Consider the following 24,865-nt stretch of genomic DNA (forward strand, 5'->3'; position numbering starts at 1 on the left):
CTGAATGAAGACTTCATTGGTATAAGACGTCACTGCATAAAAGCAAAATATGGATAACCGGAAGACCATTACAGTTTCACGATGTGCGCCAAGAGAAGGGCGGTGCAGCCGAGGGCGTTTGTCAACAATATTGACTAAACATTCTCTCAACTATAGATGAAGACGTAATAAATAATCACTTTTATTAGGGATGAACCACCCAGGTGACGCGTAATTACCCGTAAACATCCACTACGGCCTCCTTGGCGGCTCTGTGTGCAGCTGTTAGACGTTAACCCTTAATTTCATAGCTGTCTAATGGGCACCGTACAGAACATAGGAGAAAGAAACGGAAACGGTTCTACTTGCACCTGCAACATTTTACTGAAAGGTACACAACGATATATCAAAATAGTCCCCACGTATGCTGAAAAATACCAGACCCGAGTGACTAAGGGGCTACGGAAGGCAACAGTAATCATGTGCCTTGAAAAAGGTGGCTCTGCTTGTAGTACAAAGAAGTAAAAGAAAAACTAACACGATCGTTAGCGTTCGCGAAGCCATGGTGAGCTTCCATATCTCCTCGATTACTCTTTCTTCTGTCCGGAAAAAGGCGCATATATGTCAAGCAGCGGCTTAGATACACTGCCCGCGTTTTATTGAGAGAGTTCTGTGGCGAGTAGCGATACTGTCTATCCTCTATTCTCGTTGGTTAGGTTTGACACCTATTACGTCACGATTGATCTGTAGCAACGAAGTCAAATTTCTCTTCTTTCTCATAAAACCGCAACATCTACTTCACTGTTCGTAACTAGCATCTACAGGTGTACGGTTTGAGGTTACGTCGCATGCTCCGAAGGCCAGGTTTTAAGGCTGCAGAAATATGTGTGTTCCTGAAGATGTACTTCGCAAATGCATATGGGCTAGCTGGAAATGGCAACGAACCAAAATACAGGCATTATTGAACACTCAATAAAATACGGTGCTTTCCCTTTACTGGTTATTACAGGTGTCAACATGACAGCTGCGGACACTCGCCTAAATACTGAAGTCCATTGTTTACTCACATAGCCACATGTCATCTTCAATAATTTTATAGTAGTCCATGCGGCCGCTAGACTTTTCATTGATGTATCTTCCGTTTTAGAGTGTGATAACTATGTACCTTTCTTAGTTCTACTATGCTTCCCAAAGAAAACATGGTCTATATGGGCTGTAGGCAGATAATGTAGGCATCACGAAATCAATCGCAATAATATGTCGACCAATGCAAAATGAAGTAAAATAGGCCGCTTTTACTTGCTGACTCAGCGTGGTACGAAACTCCATAACGACGCATAACGTCGCTCTCGGCGCGAGTTCTCTTTACTCTGCTCGACCACGTTCCTTCCGAATGATAGAAGGCACTCCCATCTATCCCTCCGCTAGAACATGTACACGCGTATGTTGTTGCAAACGCTGCCAGGTGGTGTCTGCAATACATGGCTAGTGCTGTCAAGACTCGCGTAGCTTCCCGCTAGGCCTCGCGTTCGGGTTCCGTCTAGGTGGAACGTAGTGGCGTGTATTGCTTCGGAATAATATGAACGCCTGTGCAAGGTCAGACTCTTCTTTTTTTTTTTATTCCAACAGGCTCTGTGATTGCTATACGCATGTATAATTGGGTGCACGTTTGTTGGAGCGTTTAAATGTCATTATAACGGGGCTTATGATAAGGATATAAGCAAATACAAAGAATACGGCAAAGGTTGCACAGTGGGCGTGTAGGTATAGCATACTAGATGTTGGATTGCGCAGCAATTTGGCGGGACGCACAGGCGAGAAACACACAACGGAGCGTTAGTTGCAACTACCGATTTATTCCCGGGCCAGGTGAATAAATACAAGAACTATCTTGTACTTATTCCGCTGACCAGGGAACAAATCTATAGTGGCAATAGTGCTCCGTTGTGTGTGTTTCTCCCCTCTGCCGCCAAATTGTCGCGCAATCCAACATTTAATAGGAATACTGCGTTTTCACCCGGGTTATGAACATTTGCGGAAAGCTTAGATTTTGGCTAATGCACTTTAAATTATATTGCGTCATTCTCAGTTACTATCGGACTTCTAAATGAAAACTGGCGAAGTGACAATTGGGAAATTAAAATGCTCTGCGGAAGATATTTTTTAGTGTGGTACGGAGGGTCTGATCACTATCGTATGTCTGCTTCAGAAATACGCAACAAAGTTATCTATATGCATGTGTATAATTCAATGTATTGTCATTACTACGATCACATTCATGCACAAGGCTAGAGGGGAAAAAATATGAAATGGATCCTTATATATTGCCACTGTTAAAGCATATGCATCTTGCTAGTCACAATTTTTACCGTTCATTTTTCACCAGATTGACGTGTTCTAGCAGTATGTATGTGAGTTGCCTGAGAAAAATTATCCATATTTTTGGGCTATGCAACTTTACCTCGGTCGCAGTCGGTAGGTATTTCCTTCATTTTCTTAATTATTGAGTAAATGCTCATGACAGTCAAAAGCTTTCGTAGTCGGCACTGGGGTTCGTCAAAGTAGTAATCATAGTGACTATATACCCAGAGGTTGGCTCTATGATGTTTGTTGCTTGTCTTGGGCTTGCTGATGTGTGTTGCTTTGATGTTTGTTGCCTCCGTTTTCATGAGGGCAAAGTGAGAAAAAAACGCTCGTGTAGTTCAGTTATAGTGTGCGTTGAAGAACCCCCCGCTGTTCAAACTTATGTTGGAACCCTTTACGAAGGCTACCCTCACAGTCCCAATGTTCTTTTGCTACTATAAATCCAGTTACATAGATATAGCTATTTATCTGCATGATCATGCACGAATCTCGAGAACCACAATATTTTGTACAATGAAGTTTTGTCATTTCTTTTTTCAAAACACGCACAATGGCGCGGCACCTTTTCAGATAAATATGTTACTGGATATTTTTCTGCACAGTAATACAATTCACTTCAGTAGTTAGAATAGACATGATAGCTAGCCTTCGACAAACCGGCTTAGATAGGAGGGCCCCTTCAGAATATCCTGCCCGCAAAAAATGTATGCCGCCCTCACATGTGCAACTGAACCTCGCAATATTTTCAAGATGATTTCTATATAATTCTGCTTGGCTTCGTATAGTTAGAAGTTCTGGTCTGTGTTCATAGATTTCTTTGAAATACCCTTGACTGCATTTTGCGGATGCGCTGTTTACACATTTTCCTCGTGCTTAACTATGTTTTATTACAGTGGTTTTGGTTATTACTTTGGTTTTCGTAGTACAGCATAAATGAAAAACAATATAAAGCCTTCATGCTCCTATTTTAGCCAACTGTGTTGTTAGTCGTATTGGCAAGTATAGTTATGTTCGAAACAAGCACAAACATAGGATGAACAAGAAAGTACGATGTACTCAGGAAAGCAGCCTCCCTAAGCTCCTCCTCGTTTTACTTCTTTTTATGCTGAATTATATCATTTTGTTGCATCAAACAGTGCTCTACTTCTGCGCCATGCTGAATACTCAATACGAGTAGCACTATCTCGCAGAGCCTACCTTTGTTACAGCTATGGTCGCACCATGGCAGTAGCATTACAGCGCAGGAAGACAGTGAAGTAATATTAGGGTAGACAGAAAGCGAATCGGTGCAAACCACCACATGTGCTTGGTGCTGTTGCATAACACAGTACATCACGGAATAATCGTTTACATTATACGCGTACCATGCTTGGTTTTTATATATGTCCGAACTATTTGTAAAGTCAACGGTAAAGCCTGCATTGAGCAAGCTTTGAAAGACGAAGAAGGAAGCAAAATAACGGAGTACCTCATTGAATAATGGTTTACATTATACCATAGTTGCTTTTTAGTTATACCCGAACTATTTTTAAAGTCAACGGTAAAACCTGCATTAGGCAAGTTTTGTTTTTTTCAATTCCAATTCTAGTGACCAGGAAAGGCGCAGAAGGAAACAAAATATTTTCATAGGCAATTTCCTGTTGCGGCGCGGTGAAAAGCTTGAAGAACCTAATTGAGGGCTAAAATGTGATTCCCGATAGCAGTTGTTGCAATGAAGTTGTCTAACCTTTTACACCATACATGCGTGCTGAACATATGTTTTGAGTTTTAGCTGATTGAGCGGGAGAAATGCTTTCTCCAGCACCTAAAGGTCACTGAAGTGTTCTAGGTGCATTATGATGAAAAACTACTATATTTGTTTTATGACCAAAGCATAGACGAAACGAGGATCTTTGCTTTTATTGTGGAACAGCAGCTGGGAGAGAGCAATGACTACTTTGTATATGGTTACGACTTTCTCATAATGACTGCAGACGTCCACGTATTAAAACTCAGTGTCACGAGCTTTCTGCAGAGTCCCTGCCTTAAATGAATGCAACAGTCGAAAGCGTGATGAATGGCTGCGTGCGGGAAATGATCCAACAAGCACGCTAATACCATATATGCGCGTAGGCGCGGGGCGAGTGAATCAAAAAGCTCTCTATGTAGATTTTTTTATTCTTTAGGATGAATGTAAATATGTTGGTCTACAAGATCACCTTTTGCAACCAGTTTGTTAAGATTAGATATTTCACATTTTAGGCAAGGTTCCAGCTTTAGCAAAGCGTTTGCACACTGGTATCGGATAAGATAGCAACGTCAAGGATACTGGCAAACATTCTGTTTGATCTAATTCGAATAAATAATGTTCATTGCTCCACAGCGCACATATTTATTGATCTGAATTTTTCACATCGTTCCGCTACTCTTACACTTTCAGTAAGTATGAACTATCACCTACCATTCTATAATGAGAAGTTAGTGCGCGGGCAGATCACCATTGCTGTATGTGTTACAGATATCTAACTAATTTCAATAATCTTGCACTTGAGTTTATTGAGTTTTCTTTTTCTTTCATGTTCTGGTAGGTAAGTACTATTACGCTTATCTCAGAGTCGCCACTTCGGTCAGTGATATAGGCTGGCCAAGAAACGTTTCCAGCCTTTTCACCAGATTTCTGCTCAAAGCTAAGGAGAATAAGTCAGAATTTCAGGGGTGCCTAATGCATGCACAGATGACCTTCCGCATTGCAAGAAAGATGCGTTCCATAATAAGAATAGTGAAATATATTTACCGAAGTAGAAATATGGAAAATCTTGAAAAAGTGATTTCCGATTCCCGGCCCTTATGCTAAAATTGGCATACATGTATATCTAGTTAAAGATGCCTAAATCGCAGAAATTTATTTTGATAAGATAGTGGTGAGATACATAGGTGTTAGGCTGTATGTTAACTACAGCCTTCTGCCAATCATACTGTTAACAGGGGGCGCGTCACACATTATCTGTTGCGGCAAGTTTTACGTGAGAAACTTTATATTTAGAATGTAGAAATCTATATAGGAAAGCCCGCAAAAGGTACCTTACAAATACATTTACCGTACGTAAATATATTCATAGCGCATACTACTCAGTCGAGCATATAATAATTTCATTGTGCTTCAATAAAGACATCTTATTGCAATTGCTAGTAGAGAATCATGGCATGACGACCCGTTCTTTTTATTTTATTCATTCGCAGGAATATTCTTCATCGCCTCGCAACTACTGGGAGAAGAAGTATGCAATGCAGCTCCATTTACTAGTGTCGACGTTCCAGGTTCCCAGGTAGAAAGCTACCCTCCTGTAGTATGGGACGAAGTTGACCTCTACCTCCAATAATAAAAAAATAGCGTAAGAAACTTCACCTGAATCTTCATTTTTCTTGAGTCTATCGTTAAAAAGGCTATGCAAAAAAGTGAAAGGTACATAAACGTTAAAGGAAGCACATATCAGCTGTTGATGTTGGCGTATTTAGGGAGCTGATTGCAATATCCTTAACAGCTGCAGTGAAGGAGAACAAATCCGTGCGCGTACGAAGAATAACAATTCGTGCATCAGTGTGCAAAGTAGTTGTGAGAAACGAATTGCCGCTTATCAGTAGTTGACACGAAAACAACAATACAAACAAGCTACTTAGCTATTTCATTGCTTGTGGACTCGAAATACGAAAGGTTTTCTTCATTTCTTAGTGAATATACCTGTACGTAACTTTCGCGCAAGTAATCACAAATTAGGTCCTAGCGCTATGTTCGAGGTTTGAGAGACCAGAATAAGTTCAAAGTGCAGAATGAGTTCAAACCTCGTGATCCCAAGCGCCGCGTCCAATTTCTGTCGCGAGGTATTTCTTTTTCTTTGTTAAGCTGACATCTCCATTTACCAATTTGCTCGCATGGCAGGCCACGAATCGGGCGCAAGTGTTGCTGAGGCGCAAGTGTTGCAAGTGTCTTGAGGTCATTGATCTCAGCATCTGTGGCACAGTGGCCTGTCAGGCCATTGTTGCGGTATATTGGAAATTCGCAGCTTTCTTTTTATCTATTACGCTGAAGCAACTGTTCTCGCTTCGCTGGGGAAATCAAGGAACCAGTCATTATCAGGTGCATCCCAATTGAGGCAGAAATGAACAAGAATTAAACTTACAGCAGTAACACTGCTGCAGGAAAATTAGCTCTCTGGACGTGTTATGGCGATGATAGATTATTGAAGAGCGTGCATAAACAAACACCTGTACATATATTGCCAAAGAATATTTATGCTACGGATAAGATGATTGCGCCATATTAGGGCACACTAATTCTCTCAGTGAGGGCGCACTGAACTCATCTGGCATGCAACACGCCTCACTCTGTGACAGTAAACGGCACATCTACGTCAAAATTTCCTATGCCATATCGCAATCCGTGCAAATGAGTTTTACTCACTCACCCAACCAAAGCAAACAAAACTTACTATATTCCAATGTAAACATTATAATTTGAGTTGCTATCGTAGAACGTCTAGGCATTAGCAATAGATTTTTAGATTCAGATGTGTTAAACGACTGACAGAGGATTGGCGAGCGTCGAAAAACAATTACTTGTACATACAATGCCAGTGATTATACATACCACGGCATATGTATGGCTACCACTAATAAATGGGACCCCCATATAACCGAACTTATACGCCTATAAGTCGAAATATGTGGTACCAAAAGCAAACAGAATAGGAGCACTTCTTTCAGTAGGATATTGCTTGTGTCTGGTCTCCATGATTGAGAGCATACTTTCTTAACGAAGATAAAGAGCACTTCGCAAGACCTTGATGAATGAATTTGTGTGCTTCTCGAAGCCGCTGCAAGAACCAGATAATAGTTTCCAGAATCCACTGTGCCTGTAATTTTTATCGAAGAGCAGAAATGCATGTGAAGGGAAAACTAGCTATTTCAGAAATACTTTGCTGCAAAAAGTACATGAATTCCTTAAGTAGAAGCGGAGTTATTGGCAATCGAACACTGCCTTCGCTGTGTTCCCGTTCCTTCCTCAATGCCTTGCACCGCAAATATTTGTTGGATTAGGGCGTACGTGCCCACAAGGCTCCGCCTACTAAATGTCACCGAGGGGGGCAGTTCAAATTTAATAGTGTATGGTAACGTGGACACCACGGCTTTTCATTTTTGTGCATAACACGCGCTAAACCTCAGCCTAACACGGTTGTCCTCAGCGAGCCGCAGTGCGCTTAGCCACTGGACTCGTGGCGGCATGCCGCGGCGGCCGCGGGATCTACGCTGAGTAGCCGACCGCAGCTACCAATAGCAGCCCCTATGGGAATCCACTTTTATTGCGAAGCAATACTACTTTAGGTCGCACTTCAGCCCGTTCCGTGGCGAGGCGGTGGTAGGCACCATTGACCTTTAGCGTGACCTCGCTGCGTGACGTCACACCACGTGACCTAGAGTGACGCCACACCAGCTGTGTAAAAACGGGGCCCCATCTCACGCCGTCGCGAGGCGAGGCGGTAGCCACCAACGACGGCCTAACTCCCGCTCCTCTCACCAGGGGCGCTACGGTCACTATTGCTTCGCAATCACCAGGCTTAACCAAGCTAAGCCACGGCCGTTTTTTTTTTATTACATAATCAAGCGTCCAGAGGAGAGCGAGGAGCAGGCTTCAGTATGAAAGGCCAGCGTTCGAGAGAAAGGTGGCTTTGCGCTCCTCTTGCAAGCTCCGCGCGCCGCGTATGACAGCAAATCTTACCTGTACTGTCTCTGCTAGTAAACCAGCAGCTCAACCGTCGTCCTCTCTCCTTTTTGCACTAGGTACGTTTACTAGTGCTATAACTACATTAGACTAGCCAATTCTGCCCCAAACGTGGACGGAAGGCGCCTAATAGGTGTAACAGAAACAAGCTTGTCCCTGCCTTGACTTAGAAGAAGGATACCATGGGTGTCAAAGCTAATTATTTTTGGAAAGCATTCTTTGGCGCACCTCAGGCATTTCGCGGTGGTGTGCAGTTAGGTTACTGTTCGCAATTTTTTTGTACTCATATATATATATATATATATATATATATATATATATATATATATATATATATATATATATATATATATATATATATATATATAAAGTGGTAGTACATGCATCGTTTAAAAATAACTGGCGCTTGCAATGCTCTTAGCAGTCCACCTTATTTTCTGTGGGTAATTTTTGATTAGATGGCTTCGAGAATATTTATTATAAGGCATGGTACACAACCAGTGACACATACCCAGCGACCCAAGTTGACATGGGAGAGTATATTTGAAGAGCACAACTTACCGCGAATTATTTAGTCGACGACTCATGATGATCCGGCGGACGCTTTTGCACGTGGTTCCCTCAGCACAGCAGTCTGACCCTCTACACAGTTAAACTAGGACAATCTGGTTACACAGTCGCTGGCGGTAGAGGTAAGGCACGGACATGTATACATAACTACATAGATACGTGCCATAAACTGCGGCAAGTTCCCGGAGAATGGTGATTGCGTTCAAAGAAATTCGAGTGTCCGATCGTGGCATCAAATATCAGCCTCCTAGCACAACATCCTAATGCTGTAAACATTGACTAAGGATAATTTATAATTTGTTTTTACTGCAATCCAATCGAAATTATTTGGTAACTTTGACAGCCATTCCGGAAGGCATTGTACCTAAAGATAGGCGTTTATGCCTTCTATGAAGTTCATCCACATAGGTCTTGCATATGGATTGCAGTAATACTGTGCCATACGTGTGCGCCAGAGGCTGTGATGGGCACCCAGGATTATTAAATCAAATGTTTTGCGTCGCTTTATACCCGATACACTGCAGATTTTATGGTAGTTGTCTTTTAGCTGGCATTCGCAACAATTCACAGAAATGCGCACTTTCCCGACCATGCAATAAAACATAACTTATTTTCTCATGTTCTACGCAGAATAAACATTCATTTCTCAGGATCTATGAGCAATAAACTATCATTTCGTCAAGGTACAAAAAACCTTTCCTTCAAAACAGCAGTTAGTGAAAGCGTTTCTGTATGATTTTGAAGCAAACTGATTTTATACCTGATAAAATTTACGTATCATTTTAGAGTTTGACGTGTTTGAAGAGTTTGAAGTCAAGCGTGAAAGTGTTTTCTTCCTGCTCCCTCAAACGCTATCACTGTAGCCATGGTGTACTGTCGCGTGTCATTTTGCAAATCTCAACAGGGGAAGACGCCCGGCGTTTCCTTTCGCGAATTTCTTAGCTTTCCAGCGTTGTCCTGTCCGTTTCTACTTCTTGTGCTCGCGTCCGCACTTGCTGGAAACCGTTATATGTTCACCATGCACCAACTGGCCCAGCAAACTACTCTACTTTCTAGCTTTGCGGAACTGTGTTCAAAGTGGCGAAAAAACATTTCCCTTGAAAATATCGTCATCAACGACAAGTCCGCATCAACTGCAGCGTGTAGCAAACACTTTATTGAAAGCGATTATGTTCTCGGGTGCCGAATACGGAAGCTGCTTGCGGGAGCTACCGATCATTTTCCAACTCTATTTGTCCTACATGGTGTCAGCTACAAAGACCGCGTAAAGATGCTGCATGTCGTGACCCCCGAGCTCCTGGAAATTCATCAAAGCGAAAAGCACAGTCACCGTTGCCTGCTCACGAAGATTTTGGTGCCCGAGGATAGACAGAGTGCTTCAACACAAACCAACAGTAACGACGCTCACCGAGCTAGTCGCTACCTCGTCATGATTAAAAGGCTTCGGGCTCAGGTTGCCTACAAAGGGAATCCTTTGTCCAACCTATTGCACGTACGAACAGGACAAAAGTGGACTGCACAATCCAAATCACATGTCCTTGGCACTTTTGGACAAAATTGTGGCTTTCTTCGAAACGGCTGCGAAGCACCTTTCGCGAACGAAAGTGCACGAAGTGCTGCAACTTCTCGTTACACCATACCTTGAGCAATCGCCCATCTTGAAGTGCCCAGAAGATGGCGGCATTGGTCACACGAGGCGCACAGCTGGTGTGATTGCTGACAAGTTTGTCCGACTACTTTAGTAAATTACGCAAAGATGGTAACGAAAAAAAAAAAGAGAAACCAGTTGCTTATGTACATAAGCCACCAAGAAAATATTTTAGGCTGAATACATATGTGAAAGTTGTTGGTTCCAAAATGTGCAAGAGTGCACTGTATTGATCAGTAAATAAATACCTTGTACCTGTAATGTTTTTAGTTGTAGCCTCGCAGTATCTGTACCTCTCTAATAATTGAAGTGCGTGTACTGAAATAATCATTTGCCCTAAGTAGCGACATGTGTATCCGTTAATTGTGGCTGTTGGCTTAAGCTTCTCCTTTAATCATTCCAGCGTCGTCTGCTACACGGCTTCAAGCAGAAGCTGTAAGCCGTTGCATTCAAATATGTTAAATATTATGCTCCGAAAAAGAAGTGAAGAAGCCGAAGTGAAAAGAGAGCGCGAAGCCGAGCACGCGCCTGCATTTTTTTAGTTGTTTTTTCAAGCGTCGAATGAAGAAGACGTTCTCTACTTCGGCTCCGTTTCCTGGTTTTCAACATATGATGCCGTGACCAGGATATCAGATCTACAGTTGAAGACCCCTGACGATGAATCGAGCTACCTGAAGAGGACGACCGACCGACGCGATCAACGCGACGACGCTGCGACAGAATCGAAGAACGATCCACGTCATCACGAAGCCTCCGATTCCCGGCGTGACGACATGGAAAGACTACGACGGAAGCGTGCTACCGTTCGAGCGGCCGTCACCAGGATCATCAACGACATGACAACTGTTATGCAGACGGCACCAACGCCATATGGTGAGCTGACCGACCATCTTTACTTATTATAGATAAAAGAAACTATGCTTACGGAACTTGATAACCAAGTAGAAAAGCATGTTACCGATGATAACTTTGAGGATGAGCTTCAAAGCGTCGGACAGTATCAAGAATCTATCGACCTCGCGAAATCCCGCGCTGAACGCATTTTATCCGCTTTGCAATCATCGACTACGCACGCATCTCACGATGACTTTCATCAAGCACGCGCACACGTTAAGCTACCTAAGCTCGATGTGCCGAAGTTTCATGCTGACGCAAACAAATGGTCATAATTTTGGGATCAATTTGAGTCTACTGTTCACCAGGACCGCTATATCACAGACGTAGACAAATTGAAATATCTTCGGAGCTACTTGATGGGTAAAGCGGGCGGTGTCATCAGCGGCCCGTCAACGACTAACGAGAGCTATAGCACAGCTATAGAACTTCTCAAAGAAAGATTCGGTCAGAAGTCACTATTGTTAACGACCACATGCGCCGTCTCCTAAGCCTACGTAAAGTTCCCTCTTGCGAAGATTTCGAAGGGCTTCAAAGGTTGCATGAAGAAGTGCAGACGCGCGTGAGATCCCTGCATAACGTTGGTGTCGAAGAAAAACAATACGGAGTGCGTCTGAAAACTGCTATAATATCTTCCCCAAGAAATGGTACTCCGTTATACTCAGCGCATCTTGTCTTCGACAAATACAGGCGTTACTAGTGCCAGGTTAAATGAAATGTCTGTTCTTCTAGACCTCTTGAGACTTGAAGTAAGAAGCCGGGAACAGACTATATTGATGACTTCCGGCAAGAGAGAACAAGCTTCAAGCGCACACGTCTACTCTAAGGTCTATTCGATTCAGCCAAGTTTCTCTGCACCTTCTGCACCTATTCACGGTGCACTGCACCTAGCCGCTCGATTCCCCGAGGTGCAGCAGTGCACCCTGCACCCCCGTGCTCGATTGAACGGGGTGCAAGGCAAGGTGCCGCCGTGGTGCACTGCACCCTTAAACTTTGCAGCGAGTGGGTGCAGCTCGGCACCCCCTGCACTTTTTCGTTTGAGGTGCCGTGCACCTTTTTCTGAATCGAACAAACCTCTAGGGTGCTTCGATGCGCGCGCCCTCTCGGAGGGTGGAGTCATTCTTTGAAGGGGTCAGTGCCGCCTTTCGACCGCTGGCCGCCATTGCGCTCCCCACATTTCGTTACGGTCGGTCGAGAGAGACACGTGCACAGCGTTTTCTGGTCCGAAATGCCCGGGTGTTGCGTGCCCCAGTGCACGAACCACTCACGGAATGACTGGTAGAAGCACTGACTTGAGTCGAGTGCAGCATTTTGCACCATATTGGTGGCTTTGTTGTGAAAGAAATTTTGAAAAAAAAAACGAGAAATGCAAGCATTGCAGGGCTGCAATGCTGGGCTCGACGGGCCATGAGCATGCATATTTAACTGTACCAAAAGAGTATGTTCGTGATGGTAAGAACTTATGTTATCCGAGCGGTGAAGTTATGAGCTTTCTCACATCCTGCGAAGGGCCCTTTAAAGGAATCACGTCCTGGGCCGACAACCTGTTCATCCTGAAGTCTCCTCTAAAGTGAGGTTTTTTAGCGCACGAAAAGGGACGCAGGACAGTGGCAAGACGCGGACACAGCGCTAACTTCCAACAATTGTTTTATTCCACGAAGCGGTACACATATATATAGGGAACAGACACCACCGTACGCATGCGCATATGTACTGATTTTTAGTAAGATGAGACAGCAACGAGACACGTGTAGGATGATATCGAAGATGAAAAACGACCATGCATAGCCAAAAAAAAATTTTTGTAATTGCAAGATTAAAATGTCATCTCCATCAGGCCATCTGTGTCACGTTTAAAAGATCGAATTCTTTTTTTGAAAGATCAATTGAAGGCACGCTAACACAAGCGCTCCCCAAGCTAGCGATCTGTGTTACTTTCCTCGCATAGTCGTGCAGTTACCGACGGTTCAGTCTTTCCGTCCATTTCTATGCAACCACAATTACCTTCTGGTTAGGTTTTGTTTGCTGCGCGGGATGCAAAATAACTTGTCGTCCTCCGTCTGATCTCGGCACCCATCCGCACAGCAACAAGGCATTTCGGTCGTTCGCATCCTAGGTCATACTGATCTGTTCAGCGGGCTCACAGCAAAATAAAATAAATAGTCTCCACAAACTTCGGCCCTCAACATTCATGCACACGAGTGAAATACTACCACCGCTCGACAAACGCACGTGTATACTTTCTATCGCACCTTTGTATCGTTGTATGTTACTTGCCTCGCATAGCCGTGCTGTTACCGACGGTTCAAAGTCCATCCGTCCAATTCTGTGTAACCATACTTTTCGTCTGGTTAGGTTCTGGTTGCCGCGCGCGATGCAAAATAGCTTCTTGCCATCCTTCGTCCGGTTTCGGCAGCCAACCGCACAGCAACAAGGCAATTCGGCCCTCCCGGAACGAAATTATCGCAGCGATGTGCATAGCACAACAGGCGAAACGCGCGCACTTCGCCCGGCGCGCAGGAACTTTCATGGCGGCAAAGGGACGGAGCAAGGTCACATGCCACCGATCAGCCTATCGCAGGCGTTGTCGGCTGGATCGAAGCCTGTCGGTACTTTTAAATGATTGAGGCGTGCGCGGTCGTGGAGGGATGTTATGTTGCACCTCGTGTTTTCATCAAGCAGCCGTGCGATGAACGTTTACTTAATTCCAAGCCGAGCCGTCCGCATTTCCCATCTTCTTCTGTACAGCGTCATTTGCAATTCTACCAGTCGTGCTGGCTGTGTCCGTGATCGCCATAGTCCAGGAACCCGCAGTGTCTGCCAGTTTTAGCGAAACCACCACGGACAGTGAAGTGCGCGAACAAGCATGGGTAAACGCATGCGGCGTCCGGGTGAAGACACTCCGCTGTGTGGGCGGGCCCGCCACATGGCGAACGTTGCTAGAAGGCTTGCAACGTTGCAAACCGGATTCTTCGACGTCAAAGCCAGCGGGTTCGGTGCCAGGGAGGAGCCACGTGTTGAACATGTATCTCAGCCAGTGCCGGTGGTGGAGCGGGCTGACAAAGCGGCCCAGTGCGAATTGGGGCCAAGCAGCTTTGTGGATGAAGTGTACAGTGATCACCTGGCGCGTATGGAAGAGCTGCTACAACTGAGGAAATTCTATCAAGCGAAGCTGCGCGATTTGGAAAACCGACATGCTGCCGCTGCATCGCTAAAAATCGCCATTCCAAAATGTAACGCTGCATAAGTATGGATTAGTTTGCTTTCTAGCTGTGCTTTATTCCGAACGAATATGTGCTCGGGAAATTTCTGACAAAATTCATTATCAGCCACACCATGCAAGCATCAATGTTACATCATGACATGCTTTGAGTGTCCCGGCAATAAAGGGTATCTGCTTCCCATAGTGTTTGTATATAGTATATGTGACTGGCAAATATTACTGCCAGTCATATTATATATTACTTTAATTATTATATTAATTCTATTGCAAGTCAAGATCATTAGAACTTTCCTTCAGTTACTCTGCAATACAGACACGAAATCTTGAAAGCATGTCGCACAATTACTACTCCAACCCTTTGTGGTAGTTTGATTCCAAGAACTGGGTGAAAAGTAGCCATAGGAAAATATAATGGCAATTTACCAACAAAATAAGAATTCAGGCTTGTCGCTTAATCGTAACTCGCACGGGCTTGTTGTTTAATTGTAACTCGTATTGCAGTAGTAAAATTAAAGGAATTAGCAATTTTTATTTGGAAAAAGTGTTAGTACCCTCTGGGTGGCTTGCAAGGCTAGACAGAAAGATTAAAACCCTTACGCTTCTGCTTCTGCTAGCCTACCACTTCGACCATAAGGCAGAGCAACCATAAAGAGAAAGTGGGGGAGGGGGGATTGAAGGACAAGGGGACGCAACACAGATAGTTAAAGCTGGGGAAGTTCATGTTGAAAGTCATCCTGACAAAGGGCCTTCACGGGCCGTTTGATGAGTGAAAGTGGCTGTTGTTCTTGGGGCACATCTTTCGGTCCTTCAGTGGTGGATAGACAGGTGCTTGTATCCACACTTTGGCAATCCCACACTTTGAGTGGGAGGGCAGAGGAGCTGTGGCATTTCGTCCTCGTGTGCAAAGTCTCGGGCTGAGTGGTGCGCTTGTTCACACGTCGTCATTTCATCTATTTCGTCAGCAGCATGGTGCTGATGAAATGGAGTTTCTGGAAAGTGTGGCATCGCGTATGGGTCACAGCCGTCGCATTCGGGCCATTTCGTGACGATGGCGTAGGGGCAGCCGCTTTGATGCACCCAATCGGGCCGCATAGTCCGCCTCGGTGAGCCCTACAGGGCTTGTGCGAAGCATGCGTGGGGCTGTGGGAACGCTTTCAACATGGGTGACTAGGTGCTGCTGACTGGTTGAGCACGCTGTGCAACCATACGCGAGAGTTGGGAGTACAAGTGGCATGTACAGTAGGTGACAGTAGAAGCCACGTGACCACATGGCTTCTAAACTCGCCAGACAAAACCTAGCAATGCGAGGGGAGAAGTTCAGAGTGCCCATGAATGTGATACCTAAAATATTGAGCGACTCCCCAGTGAAAACACTTAGGACATCCGAATCATGACCCAATGTCCGTGCACCATTTCGGAGACAAATAAGACGTCCGCCGGACATGTGGTTTCGGATATACCACCACGGATATGTCCTCAGATTATCGCGTATGAACTCTTTTCGGCATACACTTGGTTATTGGTTCTTCAATTAAGGCTTTGTCTTTGAGTTGTCTCATAAGATAATTATGTTTTCTCGCATGTTCGAATTACAATCCCAAGCTATCATGTCTGCAGCTCGTGCGTACATCATACTTTAAGAATGTTCTGATGCAATTGAGTTTGAAAACTTCAGTTCAATAAGCCACGTGAGCTTGGCGGAAGGCTTAGAAGAATGAGGAGTATGCTGCACCACACGAGTGCGTGCGTGTGAAGCACGCACACAAACTGCTCCTGTTGAAGCGTGGGCACTATGCCCATTGTATCTGTCACACAGCGTGTGCTGTGAACCTAATCGACACTACGGCAAACACTCCAAAAGGCGTTGGCATAGATGTCCGCATAATGTACGCAGCAAGTGCCCGTGATGTCGCTCATGGACATGCAAGGCATGTCTGAAGGCACTGAAAATGTGGCCAGACGGTCATGTCAGGGACGTCCATAAGACACATTCCACACATCCCTACAGGATATTTACGTCCTGGCAGTGAATGTCTAGCGGATATCCTTCGGACGTCATTGTTGCCGCTGGGTCCTGCATGATCCAGGGGCACGCAATGGATCAGGTACGAGGGCTTCACTGGCTCGAGGTTGCTCGAGAACCTCTTTACACTGCTTTTGGCGGGAGACAGCTCCAGGTGGTTCGCAGAGACCCAAGATTCATTCACTGCCAGGTACTCCTGCAAAACATGGCTAGTAATACTGGAAACAATAAGGGCCAGGATGGACGTGTCATCCGCATACTGCATGAGAAGAAAACAGTTGTCCTGGGACACGGTGTAAGACGTATGGATACTATGTAGGATGTGGGTGCATCCGGATAATGTCCCTTCACACTACCCTTGAACAGACGGATGATCGCAGCGCCATCCAGTGAAAAATGGGTGCCACATAACACTGAAAAGCAGAACGAAAGGAAATGGCATTGTCGCCAAGGCAAGTCCACTTGCTCATTGTGCGCAGGACTGGCACGAATCTTTCTGCCTTGTTAGTGGCGAGGCACTAGGTTACTTATGGGATACGTTTTAATAGCGTGCCAAAGTATGTCATTTTAGTAGCTCCAGCTTGGAGATATGCCTCGTCTAACTCGCCGTAAAAATGCAGTTGTTACACTTACCTTTTTAACGAAATGCTATTTTATGCATTGAAGCACACAAGTAACTGAACGCCCATGTATTTCATTCCACACTTAGGGAAGAAATACATTGGAACTGGTGTAATCGTGGACATTCACTGTCCACGATGACAAGTGAATACGTCTTGCAATCTCACCGGCTACAATTTGTAAATTGCAATATGTGCCTTAAAGTAATTAATAAAAGTCATTGAGTGTCAAAAATTTTAAATTAGTTTAACATGTGTTGCAATTTCTCATGCACGTCTGCCTATTTGAATAATCCAACTCAAGGATAAGAATTATGCCATCTGCCACAGGCTATTCTTAAAAATTCCAGAAAGCCTAAATATGATCATCCCGTATCAACATGCCTGCATTGCGGAGAAGGCTGACGTGGGGAAGTTCTCACCACAACAAATTTCAGCTTGCACCGCTTGCATCATGCCCAGTTTTTTGGAACCACTTTACCATATTTGAAAACAGAAAATCGGCTTGCTATATTTAACCTAAGGGGATGGATCCAAATAAAGTATTATAATGAGCCATGTCCAGTGGTGGCATGAAATCACTGGATTATCAAATACTGGAACTATTGAACCTTTGCCCAGAGATTGTTGACATGGTGTTGCAGTCTCTTTTATCACCTTAAAAAAAGATAGGAAAACCCCTTACAAGTCTCACTGTCTAATTTAGTTGTGTAATCAAGACTGATTCCTAGATCTGTTGGTGAAAACAAGCTTGTACAATGTACAGAACCGACCAAATACCATTACAGCGATAATTCGAATTTATTCGATCGACATGTGTTTATAACGTTATAAGCCACTTTTCATGGTTTTCTGATAGAACTAGATCACTCACAAAGGCAACATCTTTAAAAAATGTGGGAAATTTTAGGTGCAGTAAGCAAAATAACTTGAAATGTGCATGTCAATTAAGGGCTAAATGAAAATTGCTAAAGCCTGGTTTTTGGCATGCTTAGAAGCATTATATTCAAAACCTTACTTCAAAAGCCTCTCTGCTTTCCTAGCCGGACCAAAAATGGCAGAGACTTGATATTTTGAGGAAGTGAAGGCCACTTCATGGGAGAGTTGTACTGAAAGTCTCAAGTGTGTTGGTTATTTATGTTTCGGAAATAACTTCTGGACACAGTACTCGCCCTCTCCCTATCTTTATGTGTTGTAAAGGTGTGTGGTTGCTTTTCCTTGGTAGCCACAGTCAACTGCGCGATGCATGGTGTTTATATTTTGGTAAGTAGGAAGCATGTTCCGAGTGATGAGCAAACATTTTTTTGTTTTATTGGAGCCTTTGTGCAAATCTACCTATTTGAGTGTTCAAGGGTGCAATATCGCCATTATTCGAAATGCTTCCCAAACTCTTAACACAACTGCACAAGATACTGTTTCTGCCTTAAATAGAAGCACGGCAAATAATTACTTGACCCTCGTTCTTTTCTTTTTCTACTTTCATGCATCATATGAGGTTCGTAGTTTGTTTCTCTGGTGAATTTAGTCCACTGAACAAGGCACTTTGTTTATATTTTCCAAATAAGGCACACATTATGGGTAATGTGTAAGCAGAGTTCCAAACGGGTGGAATGAATGCACCTCTGGCAACAAATGACATATGAAACTGCTCCAAAGTGTTACAAGTGTGTTTACGAGTGGCGTAAGATTTAGACAGCTGCCCTGGCATAATTATAACTACCGCCGAGGTCGAATTTTAGGAACATGGGGCAAACGACGCACCCAATTTGTATTCGAAGCTAAATTCACGTTGATTAAATACAGCTTTCGCAAAGAAAAAAAATGAAGTGTTCAAAAGTGTCAAGCTGCCACTATCAGCTAAACTTCCCAATGTCCCGAGAAAGCTTTAAATTACACAAAATTCATGCGTCGAAGAAACGGGGGCATTTTAAGTGCACCGTGCTGCAAAGTTTCAACATTTCTGGCTTATTTAGGAGCCTTACAAATAATTTTTGAATCCTTGTGTTCGTTACCATGCGTGAAATGAGGTTCACCAGGTTTCCTTGTTGAACTAAAGAAGGCAGCTTCTTTATGCTTGCCGACAGTAGGGGCCAGGTGATGTGTAGGCAAAGTTCAAAGTGGGTGGGTCAGTTGGGACTTTGGCAATAAATTACGTATGCGAGTGCTCTGGAGCATTACGAGTGTGTTTTGCAAGGGGGGGGGAAGAATTTAGCCTATTGCCCCAGCAGAATACGTACCAATGTCGCCACGATCAGATTTAGCGATAATGGGGGGACATTAAGGGCCATGTTCTGCAATGTCAAATGTGTGACGTATATTTACTGCCTTTTTAAAAATTCCCCATCAAGTGCTCGAAAGCAGTTTATGCAGGCAAGGTTTCAAACACAACAACCATGTACAGACAATGTTTCAAGTGTGTGATATAATTACAGGAGACAAACTCCGATTGTGACTGCTCCATAAACAGCTTCACTTGTAATTGGGTTGTAATAGTGCTAGGTTGCACACATGTGCTGTACCTTTTTCTCGTGCATCTTGCAAGTCCCTTAAGTCGATTGTACTTTGTGGTGTATAACCTCGGCAGTCCCGTTGCTGTCTGCCGATAATTTAGTGCCGTGCACTTAAACAAGTATTATTCTTTGTTTAAATATTCAGACTGTTTGTAGCCAACATGTTTTTATATGCGCTGCAGTGGGCGCTTGGTGCCTTCCAGGCCGTCAAGTTCCTTTGCAGCCAAGTCTGTCCCACTCTCGACAAAAAAGAAAGGCGTGAGGGGTAAAGGAAGAGTGGCGATCACCAGGAAGAAACTTCTGCCTGACAAATTCATGTGGGTTTTCCAGCTCAATTCATACTTCTGCATCGAATCATGTCCGAAGCGAGTGGACAAGGTGCCCACAGCGAGAATGCACCACGAGAACAGACCAAGCTGCATTACGGATTATGTAAAAGCGTTTTATGCTTCTTTCAGTGCCTGCAGGTGTCCGAGATGCTCGGAACCTCCAATTGATGAGTATTTCACTGCAACTGGCCAACGTGTCCTGGAGTCAGACAAGAAAGGGTACTAATTTGTTGAACAAACACAGAATGTTATTTATTCTATTCCTCTCACAGCAGCATCCAGTATACAATCGAATCCCCTTAGAACAATATTCAGGTGCCGAGAAAATCCCATTGTTATAATTGATAGTTATTATACCTTGTTGCATGAAAAAAGGAGAGGGGGTAACCATCCAAACTTTTTATTAGACACAAATAATTACAGTTGAATCCACTTCTAGCATTATCGGCTTCAACGACACTCATATGTAACAATGAATGACTGCTGTACCGAGAACTTTTGTTTCTGTTCCATGGTAAAATAAACAGCTTGCAACAGTGTTCCCATGCCGCATTATCAATTATAACAATTAAATCTGGCTGTTGGGAGTGTGCGTTGAAAGGTAAAAGAATGCAAAATCCTTGAAAAGGAAACCAATGTGCATCGCCTGTTCATTGTTATATGATACATGCATTGTTAAAACCGGTATCATTTTAAGTGGGCTCAACCGTATAGGACAAATTGAAAGATGCCTGAATGTCAGGCAAAGAGAAGCACCGTAGTTCACTGAAGGGCTTTGTATGTTTTGACCTTTATGTGCGTTGTCATAAGTGCGGCTGTCATCCCGTCAACTATAATTACTACTGTGCTGTTTAATACACTGGGAAAAGCTGTCCCACAAAATAGTGGCGGCCTGCTACCTAAAAATTCTATTATGCACCAAAACCAAGATCTGACTACGAGGCGCGCCATAGTGGCGCACTCCGGAATAATTTGGACCACCCGGGGTTCTTAGACGTGCGCCTAAATCTAAGGACAGAGTTGTTGTTGCATTTCGCCTCCATCGACATTATCTATAAAAGAAGGATACAGAATGTGTCAAATTCATTGCACATACTGCGGCAAGAAAGCAAAGCTGCTTTGCCAGACATTTGGTGAGAAGGTCACTCATCTGTCTGGCACCTAGCGATGTGGCATTTTTGTTTTATTTTAGAAAGTACTTTTTGACTTGTACTGCTATATTTTCTTTTTATCTTTCCCTACTGCTGTTCTGTGCCTTACCTTGCGTTTGTCTTTTTTTCCCCCAAATATATATGCATAGCATCTTTGGAGCTATGCATTATACTTGGTCATTGTTCTGAAGTGGTTCTTCGTGCGTTCAGCATTCATGTTGAAACTATGTGATGCTTGTTCATTATGTATGGTTTGTTTTTCTGCAATAAAGCTCAGTTGACAGTCAGCACCCTTGTGGTCTCCCCTCGTTTATTTTTTTTTTTTTAGTCCTTGTCTTTTGTTGCACTGTGGCAGCCACGAACGTGTATGAACCAACTCACTCAGTTCTCTGTCCTTCTGAACCTTTCCTACATGCGGGTGCGCAGCTTGGATAATGATGCACGAAATATCTTGTGGTGTGCGGTGATTTTCGAGTGCTTTGTGTCAGGTGCTCTCGTTTTTTATAATACATAGCAACCATTTAGCTAGCATATTGTAGTTTGTCCTAATGTTATTTCGGTCACTGCAGCCCCACACTGCTCCAATTTGGAAGCAAATATTGTTGGTTTACTGTCTGCCGAATGCAGTATTGTAGAAATAATGGCCCTGCTTTTGGATGTTTTGGTATGTGTGATTCTTCCCCAGTTTTTCTCAACAACTTCTTGGAAAGGATGTCTTCCGGTCGAGGTGGACCAAAGGAAAGAACGCCCAACAAGGCTGCGGCAACAAAGATTGGTGACCTGATGAAATTAAAATTATGGGGTTTTACGTGTCAGAACCACTTTCTGATTATGAGGCACGCCGTAGTGGGGGGACTCTGGAAATTTGGACCACCTGGGGTTCTTTAACGTGCACCTAAATCTAAGTACATGCGTGTTTTCGCATTTCGCCCCCATCTAAATGCAGCCGCCACGGCCCGGATTCGATCCTGCAACCTCGTGCTTAGCAGCCCAACACCATAGCCACCAAGCAACCTCGGCGGGTGCGACCTGTTGAAGAGGGTGCGTAAAAATGCATGCAGTGTTAATAAATGCTAGTAACTACTCCTACCAATTCTACTTGTCTTTCTTAAAAAGTACATTACACTCTGGTGCATTCTCCAGATTAATGTTAAAGAAAATTAAATTCTGGGGTTTTTACTTGCTAAAACCATGATACGATTACGAGGCATGCCATAGTGGGGGACTCCAGATTAATTCTAACCACCTGGGGTTCTTCATCAAGCATCTAAATGTAAGCACACAAACATTTTTGCATTTTGCCCCCATCGAAACATGGTTTTTACAGCCGGGATAAACAGATGCCATAGCCTCTGGGCAACCGCGGCAAATTCAGGCTAATGTATTTTGCTTCCTCTGGCCTCACTCTGCAATTCAGGCTTAGGTAGCCTAAGGGGTCACAGACCTTCATATTTTGAAAGAATTGTCGTACACCCAAGAATAGCACAAAGCCACGAAGCTCCTTCCTAGCTTTACGCATGCCTTTGGGTGGATGACTATCTTGAACCTTCTATAAAACTTCCTCCACCTTGCGGATTTCCACAGAACTAATTGCTCAAGCCTTCATATTAATGCATAGGTCTTTTAGTGTATTAACGCAAGGGCCAATGTTGCAAATTGGCTTTCAGGCCAATTCATTGAACGATGGGTGTACCAATAGGCTGATAAATTAATACACCAATACACTAGGATCAGTACGCTAATAGACTGATACATCAACAGGATGACACAGTTCGCGCTACCTAATAGCCCATAAGTTTTTTTTAATTAAAATTCGTTATCAGCAATTATGCCCCCAATCTAGAATCATAAGTACTTCCCAAAGACGTTAAATGAATATCAAGATCGCATTTCCTTGCCTCACACTATTAGCAATTATTTTCATGCTTGAGGAAATAGGGGAATTGTGAAATGCCCTCAGATATCATGGGATCACCGAGTCGCGCCCTATATTCGTTCCTATCAGAAAGGGCTCTGCAGCAGCAGCCACCATTGCTCAACACTCTATCTTACCATTGAGAACAGCACAAATGCTGAAGCATGTTTAGGAGCATAACTTATCACTCTGCCCTCATTCTCTACATGTTTCATCGCTTTGCCTACACTTATTATTTGTCTTTTGTGTTCTTTTAATCCTTTTGCCAAGCTGTTTGTTTTTACCACCGGCTCCTCAGCCCCTGCCGTGTTTTTATTGCATGTTTACTCATTGGAGATTTTGTTACATAGAAGCTGGTGCTTTGCCATCACTTTCTCCCAATACAGAATTAGTAAACAGTTAACAAATTCCTTTATCTAAAGTGTGGACGGACCTGTCGCATTAGCTCGCTGTGGTTGACCTGCCAAGACGCAGCGTCACAGTACCGAGACATGTGCTCCACCTGCTGTCAGAAATTTCACTTGGGAGTTTTGTGTGTTTAGATGACCTCTACACAAGTAGTACAACAGGCAGGCAATGTTCTTTATTTGCATAAGTTGCTTCAGGAGAGGAAGGGAGTATACTAAAACACACACACACAAAAAAAAATTTGGAGCAGCTTCGCACCAGTGGCACGAAGACTGGGCGAACAGCGAAGCTGGCGGCCCCACCTAGGTTATTCTTGGTTCGGCTAAGTTTATGTGTGGCTATGCGTGCTTTATTCTGTGACAAGACGTGCCTGAAAAGAGCCGCGGTATCATTTACGTACCGCCCTGCTACCCCGAAGAACGCGTTCGCTGGGATTTCCGAACTTGTCGCTAAATGTTCTCCATGACTCGCAGGCCCAGATCGTTTTGTAGACGCGTCTCGTTGCACGCACATTTTTGCTCGGTAACGCGAGCTCGTAACTCCTGATCTTCTGCAACTGGCTGATGTTTCGCCAGTGCTTCACCGGCATGATATTAGGAATTGGACCGAAGTCGTCACGTCCGTTCTTGAGTAGCGGCGTGGTGGCTTTCGCGCCACCCTTCTTTTCCTTGGGGAGTGACGCCCTTCTTCTGTCGCCCCACCTCTCTCTCCAACAGAGACTCGGCTGTTCTGCCGACGCGGCGGTGGAGCAGAGCTGCTTTTATAACCCCGTGGTAACGTCACGGCTTAGATCCGCATCTGCGCATGCGTGGCCTCTGTACGGCACGGCAAGGCAGAGCTACGGTGAAGCGGTGCCAGCGCGTGCGGTGACGTCATCGCTCAGCGAGGTTTTGCTGCCCATGTTTGCCAGCCTAACCACCAACTTAAAGACTGCATTGCTGTTAAAAAACGATAACAGTACTCAAGCGAAACAGGGGTGGTGAAGGGTGGGTTCACTGAGTTATCTCGGCAGTGAAATGGTTCAACACAGGATTGTTGCTGGCGTGTAACAGACTCCATTCGAAGTGTAGCTGGTTGTCTCTGACGAAATAATTTCCAGGCACCGGCATCATAAATGAGTTGCTCGAGGTGAACGGTTTTAACAGTGCTATTGCTTACAATTGCTGCTACTACTATGGCTACGTGCCAGTGTCTGCACATGCTAGCTAATTTGTGCTGCACGTACACCTAGCAGGGGATGGAGATGATGAGCTTGCAGGCAGACAGGCTAGAAAGTGGCCGTAACAGTAAAAATATAACTGTGCAGTAACTGGTGAACAGCCCTGGTGAACATCCCAGTCACGTGATGGGTCCAAGCACTAGGAGCGGCAAGGACAGTGTCCTTACACTGCCTACAACTTCCTGTGGCACAACTGGGGCGGCTGGAGCAGTGGCACCGCCGGTGACAAGGTCCCGTGCTGGCCCACTAGCTGTGCT

General features: G+C 44.3%; 1 long non-coding RNA gene across 2 annotated transcripts; it reads left to right on the top strand.

Moving 5' to 3' along the window:
- The first annotated feature begins 1,415 nt into the window (after positions 1 to 1,415).
- LOC142590387 (uncharacterized) lies at positions 1,416 to 24,802 on the top strand. Of its 2 annotated transcripts, XR_012830092.1 has the most exons (5): positions 1,416 to 1,575; positions 2,366 to 2,454; positions 5,563 to 5,714; positions 22,013 to 22,107; positions 24,696 to 24,802. It is a non-coding gene; the product is annotated as an uncharacterized LOC142590387 (long non-coding RNA). The 2 variants fall into 2 exon arrangements; XR_012830093.1 differs by lacking the exons at positions 22,013 to 22,107; positions 24,696 to 24,802 and adding an exon at positions 19,769 to 21,356 and having other exon boundaries at positions 1,421 to 1,575.
- The last annotated feature ends 63 nt before the right edge of the window (positions 24,803 to 24,865 follow it).

Source organism: Dermacentor variabilis, chromosome 8, assembly GCF_050947875.1.
Source record: "Dermacentor variabilis isolate Ectoservices chromosome 8, ASM5094787v1, whole genome shotgun sequence".
NCBI lineage: Eukaryota > Metazoa > Arthropoda > Arachnida > Ixodida > Ixodidae > Dermacentor > Dermacentor variabilis.